The sequence below is a fragment of the Paramormyrops kingsleyae genome, chromosome 6 (genome assembly GCF_048594095.1).
Source record: "Paramormyrops kingsleyae isolate MSU_618 chromosome 6, PKINGS_0.4, whole genome shotgun sequence".
In the NCBI taxonomy this organism is placed as follows: domain Eukaryota; kingdom Metazoa; phylum Chordata; class Actinopteri; order Osteoglossiformes; family Mormyridae; genus Paramormyrops; species Paramormyrops kingsleyae.
This window is the reverse complement of record NC_132802.1, coordinates 35,034,308-35,047,000: the sequence shown is the minus strand read 5'-3', so window position 1 is coordinate 35,047,000 and position 12,693 is coordinate 35,034,308. Positions and strand designations below refer to the sequence as shown.

The following is a 12,693-nucleotide window of genomic DNA, read 5'->3' as shown; positions in this document are numbered from 1 at the left end:
TGCATGTGGAACAGAATGGAAGCCAAAGAGTGCAGCGAGTTACCCAAGTAAAACAAACACAAAGTACCACTCATCCATGTCACTTTGGCTGAAAAGTCAAGGTACCATGTCTATAAAAGGAAGGAGGCGGGCAGTGGTTAAGTCTACAGGCATGTAACTGAAAGCTGCTGCTTCGAGTCCAGAAGGCACCCTGCTATGACATGCTCAGGCAGCAGATATCTCCTGAATGGCTGTTTTAAAGCATTGGCAAGCCAACTGAAAGCGGGAACATATTCGTGAAAGCAATTTGTACAAATAAAAAAGACAATATTTTCATTTGATTTCGCAGAAAAAAAAACTGGACCTATGCATGAGACCATTTTACCTTAATCCACACAGATGAGACTTTTTAGCGACCTACAGCTCACCATTATCTCCATTTCCTTGGTGGGGGCTTCGGTAATATGAAGTATCTCCAAGTGAGTCCTTGCTTTAGCGCCATAAAAACTAAAAGTCAAGGTGCAACAATTTTCTCCTTTTGTTTGCTGGTGACCAGTGATGTGTTCTAATTACGTGGCCAGTTACTTTATCCGGGTGCTGCAATTTGGATGATTCTTCTAGAGACAAGATAGGAGTTTTGTGGTCAGGCAGAATTTCTATAATAAACACGCTGACTTTTCTCTCTATTCTTTTAATAAAAGCCAAACTACAAAATACACCACATAACTAGATTTATTATAAAACAATGCTGTATTGTATGTTGTTAACCCAGCATTCATTATGCCAGCAATCAAGCTTAATTAAAAGAAGGTTATCACATCATTCTACACCTGCCTCAACCATCATGCGAAAAACTCTACACTCGGCATTTCAGAGGCTTTTGAAAAAAGCCATTCCTTGTTTCAGCTATCTGCCAATCACTCAGAGTCTGTTTTTCATTGGATCCAGATTGAACAATATGTCTTCTTTCTAAGTGACAGCTCTATCTGATGTTTTAGCTGAGAGAATCAACTCCACCCATCCCCCACCACCACCACCCACCCCAACCACCTCTGCAGCTTCCACCAACCAGGCCCAGCCTAAAGACACAACATATAAAGTTACAATTCAATAAAAACCAATATGACACTTAAATCCAGTTTCAAGTGTCTGGTCATTCCTCCATAGGCTAAACCTAACCCTAAACCTAACCCTGCACCAGTAGGACCGCGAGCAGAGCTCAGAGGATGATACCACAGGTTTGAAGGATTATTCTGTACTAGAGGCGAGGCAGGAAAACCCCCGAAGCAGAGAAGCTACAAAATAAGCATCAGGCTGCTCTGGGCAGCCCTGTGGCAGCTGCGGTCCAGCACCTGCACCCCCCCTGCTGAGCTGACCGCCCTCAGTCGGAGGGAATCAGATAGGTGCTGGGAAAACAGTATGTCCCAAGGGTTGACAGCACCGGCCACATTCATTTTGTAAGAACAGGGCGATTAAAGGCAAGGCGAGGCAGACGGAGGGTTGGAGAGCGAATGACTGCACTTCTATGAGCTACTATCACCCCATCAGAAGGAGCCAACAAGGCCTTTCCATGCTCATTAGGACGGAAGCATATTTTTTCGGCAGTGAGAGACCCCAGCAGCGCCCAGCCTGTAGTGCCCATTTTGCACTTTGCAAGCCATGACAAAAGTATCTGTCAACGTTCTGTAATATCATCACTGAGAGAGCAAAAGGTGTCTGTACTGTGTCAGCCAGCCATACCAAAGGTCCTTCAGAGTACATTCACTCCTGGCTACTTTATACCAAGTAGGAATACTTCATTTATCCATTTAATACTGTATCAATTCAAGTTTACAATTTAAATGGTTTTCCTGGTAAGCCAGGGTGACATTAAATAAGAATACTGTAACTGATGAAAACAGTTGGACTGGTATTCTCATCCAGGATGACTCTTGTTTGGTGCCTCAGGGCCTTCTATGACCCTGTCCAGAATAAGCAGTTGAAAGACAGATGGATGGGTGGATGGATGGATGGACCCCTTTGTTCTTCACTATATATGTGAATGTGAGGGTGCCCTGAAAAACAAAACTCAGCCTCCTTCTTGTATAAACACACTAAAATCTTGGGAAGCCATAAATCAAGATGGAGTATTATTATCTGCTCTCGACACAGCTCTCAGAGTTCTTTATGTGGCCATGAAATGCTTTGGCTGCACTGGACAAAACAACAGGCTCAACCCGTATATTCTGATGCCTTCTCATGCACTCAGTATAGCCACACTGAGGTACATACAGTGTCCACAGTGAGCAACGGATAAGATAATTCCTCAGTGATGCTAATTAGCATACATACATCGCAGAGGGATTAAGAGTGACTTGCGATACAGACAGTCCCCCGCAAGCTTCTTATACTAGGGGCAGAGATGTACCAGACTGATTTGTTTTTATTATCTGTAAAACAGTATAGAACAATTTAGCTCCAGGAGCACATTGTATAAACATTATTTTGGCAATTTTTATAACCAGTACATTGTCTGGAACTCATTCAGTTATAAACTGAGATGAGGTTTTCAGATTTAAAAGAAGGCAATTAGGAAAGAAGAAGCACCAAAGACTAGCAACCAGGGCAGCGAGACAGCTGTGCAGGTGTCATATTAACACAGGAAATAGGAGAGGAACTATGAAAAATACACACCAATTACACAAGGGATCTCAGTCCATTTCGGTTAATGCCAAGCAGGAAAAAATGTTGATGTTTCATAGTGGTTTAGATTTAAAGACTGACTGGTTAGTTCATTAAATGAATGCTGCTACTGCCCCATCGTGCAGGAAACAAGTCAAGTGCGACATTTTGCGCAGTTTGAGTTTCAAGGGAAATTACACCGAGTATCATACTGGCTTCTGAGATGAATCCAGCTTTTCAAAGGTCATGCTGATGTTTATTGTAAAATTTCAGGATCAAAACGTAAATATTTTGCATGGAAATCACTGATGTTTTTAACCATTACAGTTATTAACGTCCTTTAGTGACCAAACCATCATGTTCTACTGATGGAAACCAAACCTTGGAACATCCACACTCCTTTGTAGAATAAAAAAACAACATTAATGTGTCACCCTAGTCGCTCTACGTGACCACAACAGGACAAAAACCTCTAACTGTTATCTTGGATCTAGTTACAAAGGCCCTTTTGAAACTTCTTTACAGATAAAAAACATTCCTTTCCTTAAGACAATTAATAATTTTCTCCTCCCACACACCTGTTTCTGAAACAGCCCAGCGTGTTGAACAATGTTTTGAAGACCAGATAAAGTTAACATCATACTGTCTTTGAATGACCCTTCTTTAAAAAGGGGCAAGTTCATGCTTTTAATTAAAACAGTCTGCTTGCTTTTACATGCTTTGCTTTAAATGAACGCCCATATATACTGACTGTCATATAGACTTTGTATTATGGAAAACACGCACATACATGCACACATAGACACGTACACAATCTGACTAACTTGTATACTCCAAGAAGCAGCAAGCTGCATAAATGTAAATTAAATTAATCCTCTGTTGTTTTTCCTCAGTTGGAAGACCAACATCAGGGTAGTTTATAAACACTACCTAATTTAGGTTTGTGGTTCCTAAACTGCACATATTATTACATTAATACATAAACTGGGGCAAATGTATTTTATCCAGAAACACATTAGGAAGTCAACAAAAATGTCAACAAGGAATCAGTCAGAAAATTATTATTTTTTAATTGGAAAACAATTCCTGCCCTGACCAGAGATGGCGCCTCTCTGGAAGGGCCACTGCGGGAAATGGCCGCTGTGTAAAGCTGTAATCTGTTGTCCTCCCGTGTCACAATGGAAAGAGGCTCCCATGCTGTCCTGACACTGTACTTCATGTTTTTTTTTTTTATGAATAACGTGGAAAAGGATGTGGAGTGGGCATGGCACGGTGGGAAAAACATATTACTGATATAACTGATTAAGTGTTTATAAACAGAATGATGTCAAGCACTATGCAAGTAAAAGGGGGATTGTTCTGTTTTGAGTACAGGACAATAGATGAACTTATTTCACTGCAGTAAAACAATGAATTCCTCACAGACATGGGATGACATAAAAACGACTGTAGTACAATGGTTATATTCCTTGAAACAAATAATGATTGCTGGTACATGTACGTAACAAATTCCATTTCAAATCGATCAAGTGAAACGAGTTATAAATATACGATAACTAACCTTACCATGAGTCGCACGCAGGAACTGCTTTTCTCTTGTCAGGCCTTGGATTTCAATCTTTACACCACTGTTTCCCAATATGCTCCTTTGGGACTCATAGAGAGTCCATGTTTTTCCTACCAGGAGTGGGGAGGAAGCAAAAATGTGGACCGTCTGGCAGGAAGTTCAGAGGGAGCGAAAACCTGGACCGGATGTGGCTCCTGAAGGCCGGATTGGGAAACACTGCTTTTGACTCTCCCACAAGACTGCACATCATGTTATTTCAAACCCGCTCATTTCAGAAAGGAAGCCCCTTGAAGCGATGGCATCAGATAATAGCTGGGGCCAGTTGTCCCTGCCTGCCAGTCACCTGGCTGAGTGAGAGGGCTAATGTAAAGGGAGCACTAATAACAGACCTGATCCCTACTGCTCTTTAATCGCGTCCATTTCCTCAACTCTTTCACACCGAAAGAATCCAGTACATGCAACATCAAAGACGGCAAGTGCAATAAACAAAACCGAAACAGGAATAAATAAATAAATATCTTCTTATGTAACCTTTTTTCCAGTCTTACTCATGAAGCATTTCTCAACCATGAGAAGTTTTTTTAAAAAAAGAAAAACCTGAGTTGAAAGTTGGTCCAGGATCCAAGATAACAGATACAGCTATTTCAAAACAGCTATTATAGTAGGAGATTTATTGAAAGCATTATATTTTAGACACTGGTGAGAGAGGGCAGCTGAAATGCTTATAGTTTAAATACCATGTGTTAAAGCATTTAGTTAATACCTAAAATATTTGAATGATTTACTTTAAAAAGTCTGTATATTGGTTGAATTCATTTTCCTGTTTTCTATAAGATGGTACTTTGAAACATGTCTTTGTTTTTACTATGGCTTTGTTCTGAAGCTAACAGTACATTAGTCACATTGTCAATAGATTACTTCACCTGGCTTAGGTCACATGGGCCCGTTCCAGTGCTCTATAATAAAATCAGATAGCCACCAAAAACACACGTGTACACAAATTCCTTCTGAGACAACTTGACCCCTGGTTTCAACAAATCCGGAGATGTTTCCATTTGGCCCAGCTTCTCAGATATAAGTGCAGTGTCTACCGTGTTGAAACGCACACACATACAAACTGTCCTACATAGGGGAAGCAGACAAGGCCCTAGGGAAGCTCTTACATAAACAATATCGCCTTTTTATTACTCGCACTTACAGATTTTCTTTAAAGAGCCCTGGTCAAGTGGCCTACAGCTGCTGGGCTGCTGGTCCCGGGTCCAGTCTGCAGCCACACATGGACACTCGGGCCTGCTCTGCATTTCAGCCAACTAGGGGCACTCAGGACTATCACAAGGCTGAGTTAAGAGCTCGGCACTGGAAAGGCGCTATGGCACCACGTAGCGGCATCGGAGACCACAACCTGCTAGCGGGGGCCACCATCGAGGTGCTATGCCTGCTTATCCTCAATAGCCCCGTGCTGAGGGCCTAGCGAGCTCTTCAGGATTCGCCTAAATAGCATGTGGTTCTGTGTATAGATTCCTGGCAGTGTAATGAAAACATAGGGGATGGAGGCCGGCGTAGCTTTCTCTGCAGTATTATCAGATTGTGACACAGAGCGCTGAATGAGCAAACTGTGCTTGAATTTATTCAGCTGTTCCCGAAGGCTTATGTTTCATAAGCGGCTGCTACAGAACACCGGTCTCCACGTGACTCGACTTTAAACGTCTATGACAAGCCCTTTAACGGTTTCAAGTAAACCGCACGCTTGCTTCTGACAAAATATCACCTTGCCAAAGCCCTGAAAAATGCAGAGCTCCAACATGGGAATAGTCATCACAACTGTTCCCCTGTTCCTCGGCGTTCACTTACTACCCAAACAATGCATCAGCCGTTTTTATACCGCGTCTTTCATTTGAACAGAGACACAACATGCTATGAATTCCAAGTGCTGCAACATTATTTTTCATCACCAGTTACACTTCAGAAAAATAAGAGAATCTTAAATACAAATAAAGTCATGTCTTAAACAACAAACACCACAGATCCCTGAATTTTGACAATATCTATCATTTCTCATTCATGAACATACTGTAGTGTTCTTAAGGGTCAAATCCTTTCAAGAACATACTTACCTTAAATACCTCCCTTGTTATGATAAATGGAGCTTTGCAATAGTATTCCGGAAAAAGCAGGTGGCTACTCTTTTGCTATGTAAATAGACTGAAAACAGGCATTGAACAGAGAGAGAGAGAGAGAGAGAGAGAGAGAGAGAGAGAGAGAGAGAGAGAGATTGACTAGAGGGAGAGAAAGAATATTTGAAGAATCTTGAAAATGTGTAGGATGAACAGGGTTGGAAAAAAAGATGAATTACTACATATACATCCTCCTGAAATGTGAGGTCTGTGCTTCTCTGCCTAAATGACTCTGTACACTATCTGTACCTGCGCGTCTGCATCTCCTCAACAAGTCCTCCCTCTAGCATTCATCCTTCTTCGCCTCCTCTTTCTCTTTCTTCCTTCCTCTTCCTCAGCACGTGGTCAAGATGGAGATCCTTTAGGGACCGTGGATCCCGCTCTAAGCAAAGTCTGGTCAAGTGATAAATGTAGAGTTTCAGCATTGTGCCATGGCTGTTTGCTCCAACTGTGACTGCATCATCTGTGGGAGGGAGGCACAGGGGGTCAAAGGTCACACACTGTACACATGGAGAGCCGAAGTGACCTCAGAGAGCTTCTGCACTGCTGGAAACAGGCTGTGCAGTGGACAAGTTAGACTGACACAGGGACAGTGGCAAATGAAAGAGGAGGGAGGTTTCACTGGATACCGGTGGAACTGTAAAAAAGATGCTTTATTAAGAGGATTTGTGAGGGGCAGCAGAGGTGATCTGGATGACTTTGGCTGGGCTGCCAGACCTTATGCCAATGAAAAGTTTTGTCAAACAAGAATTTGGGAGTCTCGGCCTCCCAGCCCAAGAGATAAATAAACTATGTAAAAAAAAAAAAAAAACTTGCACACTGTGGCATAACCAGTCCTGACTGATAGAAGCCAGAGGATCAAATACCAGTAGAACCAGGTACAACGTGAGCAGTTTGAGGAGAGCCAACAGTAGGCAGGGCAGGGCGGAACACTCAGGTACGCAGTAACATGAAGGAGGGAGACCTGTTCCATGGAGAGCCGGTGTGGGTGCGGGTTTTTGGCATGACCTCTCATCAGCCAATAATAAAACAGTGGTTCTCAGCTCCAGTCCTAGGAACCCACTGTTATTGGCTGATTGGGAGGCCATCCAAAAATCCTGCACCCAACATGGAACACGTTCCCCACCTCTTCACTAACTAATATATGCACAAGAGCTCCAGTAAAATCACAGAAAACCAAGGATCCTGCTTACCTCTACAACTGCTGTATGCTTATGATTAAACACACACGCACATACATACACACACACACACACACACACACACACACACACACACACACACACACACACACACACACACACACACACACACACACCTTATCCAAGTGTACCTGATAAGCACTTAGTACAGTATGTAATAGGTTGAAACCAAAATTATAATTGCCCATTGTGGATAATGCCAGTATAAATAAGTTGTTTACTAATGTTTACTCATAATGGACTAATTCGTTTTCCATTATAATACATCTTTGTACCAATAAGAATGGCATCGGGTGAAATGCCTTTTTCCACCCTTCCTCCTGTCTAGGGGGCTATAGCTATCACTAATGCGCGTTAAGTGAATAAAATGAGATCCTTCTGTATAAAAGTAATCAGACTGCCCACAATGGCTTTCCTATGGCTCACCCCAACAGAGCAGCAGTCTGTTAGCCACCATAATCACAGAGCGCCCAAGGTCAAGGGGAGACTGCTTGAGGAATGTGCAGAGGGCTTATTACAGCAACTTGGAGAAACACTGGAAAGAATTCTCCTGACCAAAATAAAGTGCCCTGCCATGACTTTCAAATGTCATAGTAACCCCTGGCCTTTCACATTTCAGCAGTGTCATTATGTAATTAACACCAATTAAGTAATTTGGGCTGTAAGAATGTCAACGATATATGGGGACCCATGTCAATTATACCAAGAGGTGACCCTAGAAAATGAGAGGACAACAATGAGCCTCAAATTGATTTCTTAAAGTGAAAATCACCTCTTCTGGCTCTCCACCCCTCTGAAGGTCACCCCTAATTTTCTGTATTTACAAGCAGTGATATGGTACCACTCCAGGCCCAAAGAGCACATTGAAAAAAGTGGGCAAAGAATGAACACAAAATAAACACTTTCCGTGATTTTTGAATGAAAGGTCACTAAAAGCAAACAGCCAATATACCCCTGGGAAAGTGAACATAAATAATGAAATTAAACAAGCGAATAGTCAGTTTGATGTGCTTTATTTGGTTCTTTACACCCAGCACTATTCAGTTTTCCTTTGAAAACCACCCATGACAAAAGCGCATGTGGGACTATGTGAAAAAGACCCTTATTCAATTCTGATACATTATGATAAAAACAAAGATGCCAAACAAGAAAAATAAAATATGCAAGTCAATACCACGTCAAACACATGACTCACTAGACCAACAATTGTCACAACTCTACTTACAATTTACTTTAGTGTAGATACAGCTATATCATTATAATAGAATAAGTACCTGGGTGTTGCCTGAAGTCTGAAAAGACTTCAGAATATGAATCACATAATCCGTTTGGAGGGACACTGACAAAGAGACCTCACACAGTTTTTTAGCATAAAACCAAACAAGACCAGACGAGGTCGGACCAGGCAGGATTTATATGTTTTTTTTTTCTGTTGCAATCAGAAACTTCAACTTGGGTATTGACTAGTTATTACCATAGTAACAAGGATATTGTAACGTTAAATCGATTAGCTTTGGTGATGCAATTATTATTCAGATAAAAACAGCAGCAATGAATGTAATACAAGGAAATGTGATAGATTTCTAAGTGTTAATGAAATTTAATGTAAAATAACTAGTGTGTTTCCTGTGATGAACATGACAAATATTATTGCCAGCTATTAAATAAGACTGAACAATAATAATGACTTGTAGACTGCAGACATTAAAAAGTTTTGTCTGCACACAAATGTCGGCTGCACAAACGTCTACAAAGTATCCATGATAAATTATCGGACTTGAGACTCATTTAAGCCTATTGTTTAACTTTCAAAATATTTGCTAAACACTATTCCAAAGAGGCTACATTTAAACAGAGCACTCAGAAGAACGTTTCTATATAAGCTATCAGCCACCATCAGGTTGATGGCGGTCTCCAGCCCTGGTACTTCCTGGTATGGAGCATGACCAAAACCTTTTGTCACGGTCTGTCACAATGGAGATGGCAACGGAAAAAAACAATGCACGTTCTGGTACGTCCATGGTGTGTTTCATATTTGGTAACTGTTTTATAAGATTTAACTTAACGCTGAGGTGTAAATGTGAGTGATAGACAAAGGAAAAGTGAAATACTTTCCTCTTTTTAAGACTCAGTTGTCAATATCAGATATCTGACATGAGGATGGAAATTAATTTGCGTCTCAATCTTATTTCCTTTGTATGTGATCCTCAATGGTCTTATAGGATGTGCTTAATCAGTACCACATTACTTTGTAAAAGGAAGTCCTTGAACAAAAAGCCTGTGTAAAAGGATGGCAAATTAGTTTCAGGACTTTCAGAATCCTGAAGTGAAGGCAATGAGAGCCCCGCCTGCTTGGGAGGGCATGTGGGTGGGGGCAGGGCAGGTATAATTGTTTATTACAAAAGAACAAACTATAAGAAACAGTGAACAAACCAATACCCCCTGCGAGTTTGTGGTTCACCAGGTTCTAGAAAATTCTGGGCATGTTTCAAATCAAACTTAACTTTTTTTTTTTTTTTTTTACATTTTATGTGTTACATCTTTGCTGAAAGCAGAGTAGTGAGCCATCTGCACATTGTCAGGGCTACTCTCACGTGTTTCTCAGTTAAGGCGCACTGCACGTGATCAACATTTAAGTGCCTAATTTCTTTGGATTACTTACAGATGGTACTGCAAAGGTACACGGCGTCTGTCCGTCACATCTGTACTTTAAGTGCCGAAGGAAATGCACACCAAATGACAACCAATCCAGAGAAAGGCAATTATGAAAAAGAAGGCACCATATTTCATTGTCAAGACAAGAAGGAGATATCAGCCAATGTAATCTGACTTGTATAAATGCCAATAATATTTAAAAATTGGGCCTTGGGTTCCACTTCATCCCAGGAGTACTCTGGCTCTTGCTATTTCATCGTCAGCTGGGCAATTTTATCATTCTTCCAATTTAACACGAGTCACATTTAATTTTTGCCACTCGCATCAAGCTAGTCAGTATGAGCTTCCAACGCACATCAATCATTCAGTAAATTAATGTTTATATTGTCAACATTAGCAACAAGGATCTTGTGTCGCATACCTTTCAAAAATAGCTTTGTTTATTCTTGCAACATCCATTTTTCTAGTGGTAATTCATTCGTACGTACAACAAATTAAATTTCAGTAATTCTCCCAAATATGCACCGAATGCAAGCTGAACATTTATACTAGTGCGTGTAAATTAAAAGAATCTAGAAATCTATAAAGAGAATTTATATTTCGCATTTAACGATGAAACAATGCTTTCCACTGAAGCCTGGATATTTGGAGACACAGATGACTTTACAAGATGCCAGACTTCACAGAAACAGACTGATCCCATTTGTTTTTGCGTCTGTCATGATAGCATAGGGGTACACGCAGCATGCTGGTTGCCAGATTACAAGGCAAGCCAAACGATAAAGTCAACCTTGGATAAACTTCTCAACTGCAGTTCAAAAACGCCCGGCCCCTACACAGGTTCAGTCGTGGGTTCCTTTGAAACTGTGCCCTGAACTTCATTATTCACAATTCCCTAACCTGGAACGGCTTTCAGGGTCCTGCTGGTAATGTACACTCTTCAGTGCCAGTAAAAATGGCAACTGCACTTTGAAGTGGCATCATTGCCCTGAGTTATTAGATTACAGTTAGCCATCTTACATAAGACACACAGCATTATACAGTATGTATGCCTGGCATTCTCTTCGATGCCAAAAATGAAGGGTGTCAAACAGATTATCCTTGTTGCAAGTCACTGTATTTGTTATGAGTCTTTCCCATTGATCACCGGGTTTGGATATTCTGTCAACATAAAATATTTTAAGCCCCGTGGCATCAAATAACTTCTTAATAGGATTTTACAAAAGGCTGATTTTCCAAACATATAATGGGCTCCCAGAAAAATGCAGTTATTACAAAGATCGCTAAGCTTTTTCATCAGAAAAAGAGATGTTTAGGAAAGAGGTTATGCATAGAAAAAAAAGCACAATTCACATTGAGAGCGCAACTTAAATCGTATTATCCCGGGAAGGAGAATTAAGAATGTCCAGTGAAGTTCCAGCCATGCGCTGAGGAAATAGCGAGCTAAGATTTTATCCAGCAGAATATTTGCAACTTGCAAAATAAAGCCATCCATTTATTAGGCCTGTTTATTACGAGCTCGGCGCTGGCTGAGAGCCAGAGAGCCGGCGTGCCTGTGCATATCGAGGATCTCATGTTTGGAATTCACTACTTAAGAAAAGTGAAACTGACATATCCCCCTCACTCAGCGGCCCTCCGTCTGAGGAAGGGCTTGCTCTTGCTCTCTCTCTCTTTCTGGACACTGTAGCCAAGATTGGCTCTGCACGTTCACACGTGCGTAAACGCGGATTACATCCTACCTTTGATATACCAACGTAATTGTCTCTCTCTGTTGTCCTGTCTGTCAGGAGTGTTAAATTATAGTTAATCTAGGGATGAATCCTGGATCGTTTCTGTCAGTTCTTGCCCGGAGACGAGACCGCTGCGCCAGAGAAGATGCTATCTGGCAGGGCGCTGCTACATCCCTCACCTGCTTAAGAACAAGGAGAAGAGGGAGACGAAAGCAATTTTTGCTCGAGGAAAAAAACAAACAAAGCTCTCTAGCTCACAATGTGACAAGAAGGCTTTTGACAGGAGGATGCGTGCGGGACACTCCTGTGACGACTTATGCTGACACCTGCCTCTTGCAGCCCAGATGGGGGCTTTTATGGCAAACAAAAGCCACACAGGAAATAATCCGCTACTTCCTATTTTTGAAATCTTATATGGAAACGAAAGATGTGTCAGTATGTTCAAAGGCAGGTTATTTGGACTGTAAAAACAAACATCCAACCCCAAAACCATTAACATTTTTTTTATTTATGTTACACAGAAACATCTGCAAAGTATCTTTCAACTGTTGTCAATATATTTTTTTTGTTTTTGAGGATTTTTCTAAATAATGGTACTGTGGGGATGCATCGTAATATCCACACACATAAACAGAAACAAAAGCCTTAACCACCTGGTTCCATTTAAGGTCTAGAGTGGAAAAGGAATTACTTAAAGGCAAATAGTTTTGTCATATATTCCTAAC

The 12,693-nt window shown here is 41.1% G+C and overlaps 1 protein-coding gene across 6 annotated transcripts in view; it reads right to left on the bottom strand.

The window, feature by feature from the left end:
* The window catches only part of LOC111848779 (ERC protein 2-like), a 222,640-nt gene that overhangs the window by 19,343 nt on the left and 190,604 nt on the right, over nt 1–12,693 (bottom strand). For 5 of the 6 annotated variants that reach the window (XR_011992010.1, XR_011992011.1, XR_011992008.1 and 2 more), the window contains one exon: nt 6,631–6,844. The exons of the other annotated variant lie outside the window; for it this stretch is intronic. The gene's annotated coding sequence lies outside the window, so the exon portion shown is untranslated. The remainder of the gene's footprint in view (nt 1–6,630; nt 6,845–12,693) is intronic. 6 annotated transcript variants of the gene reach the window in all.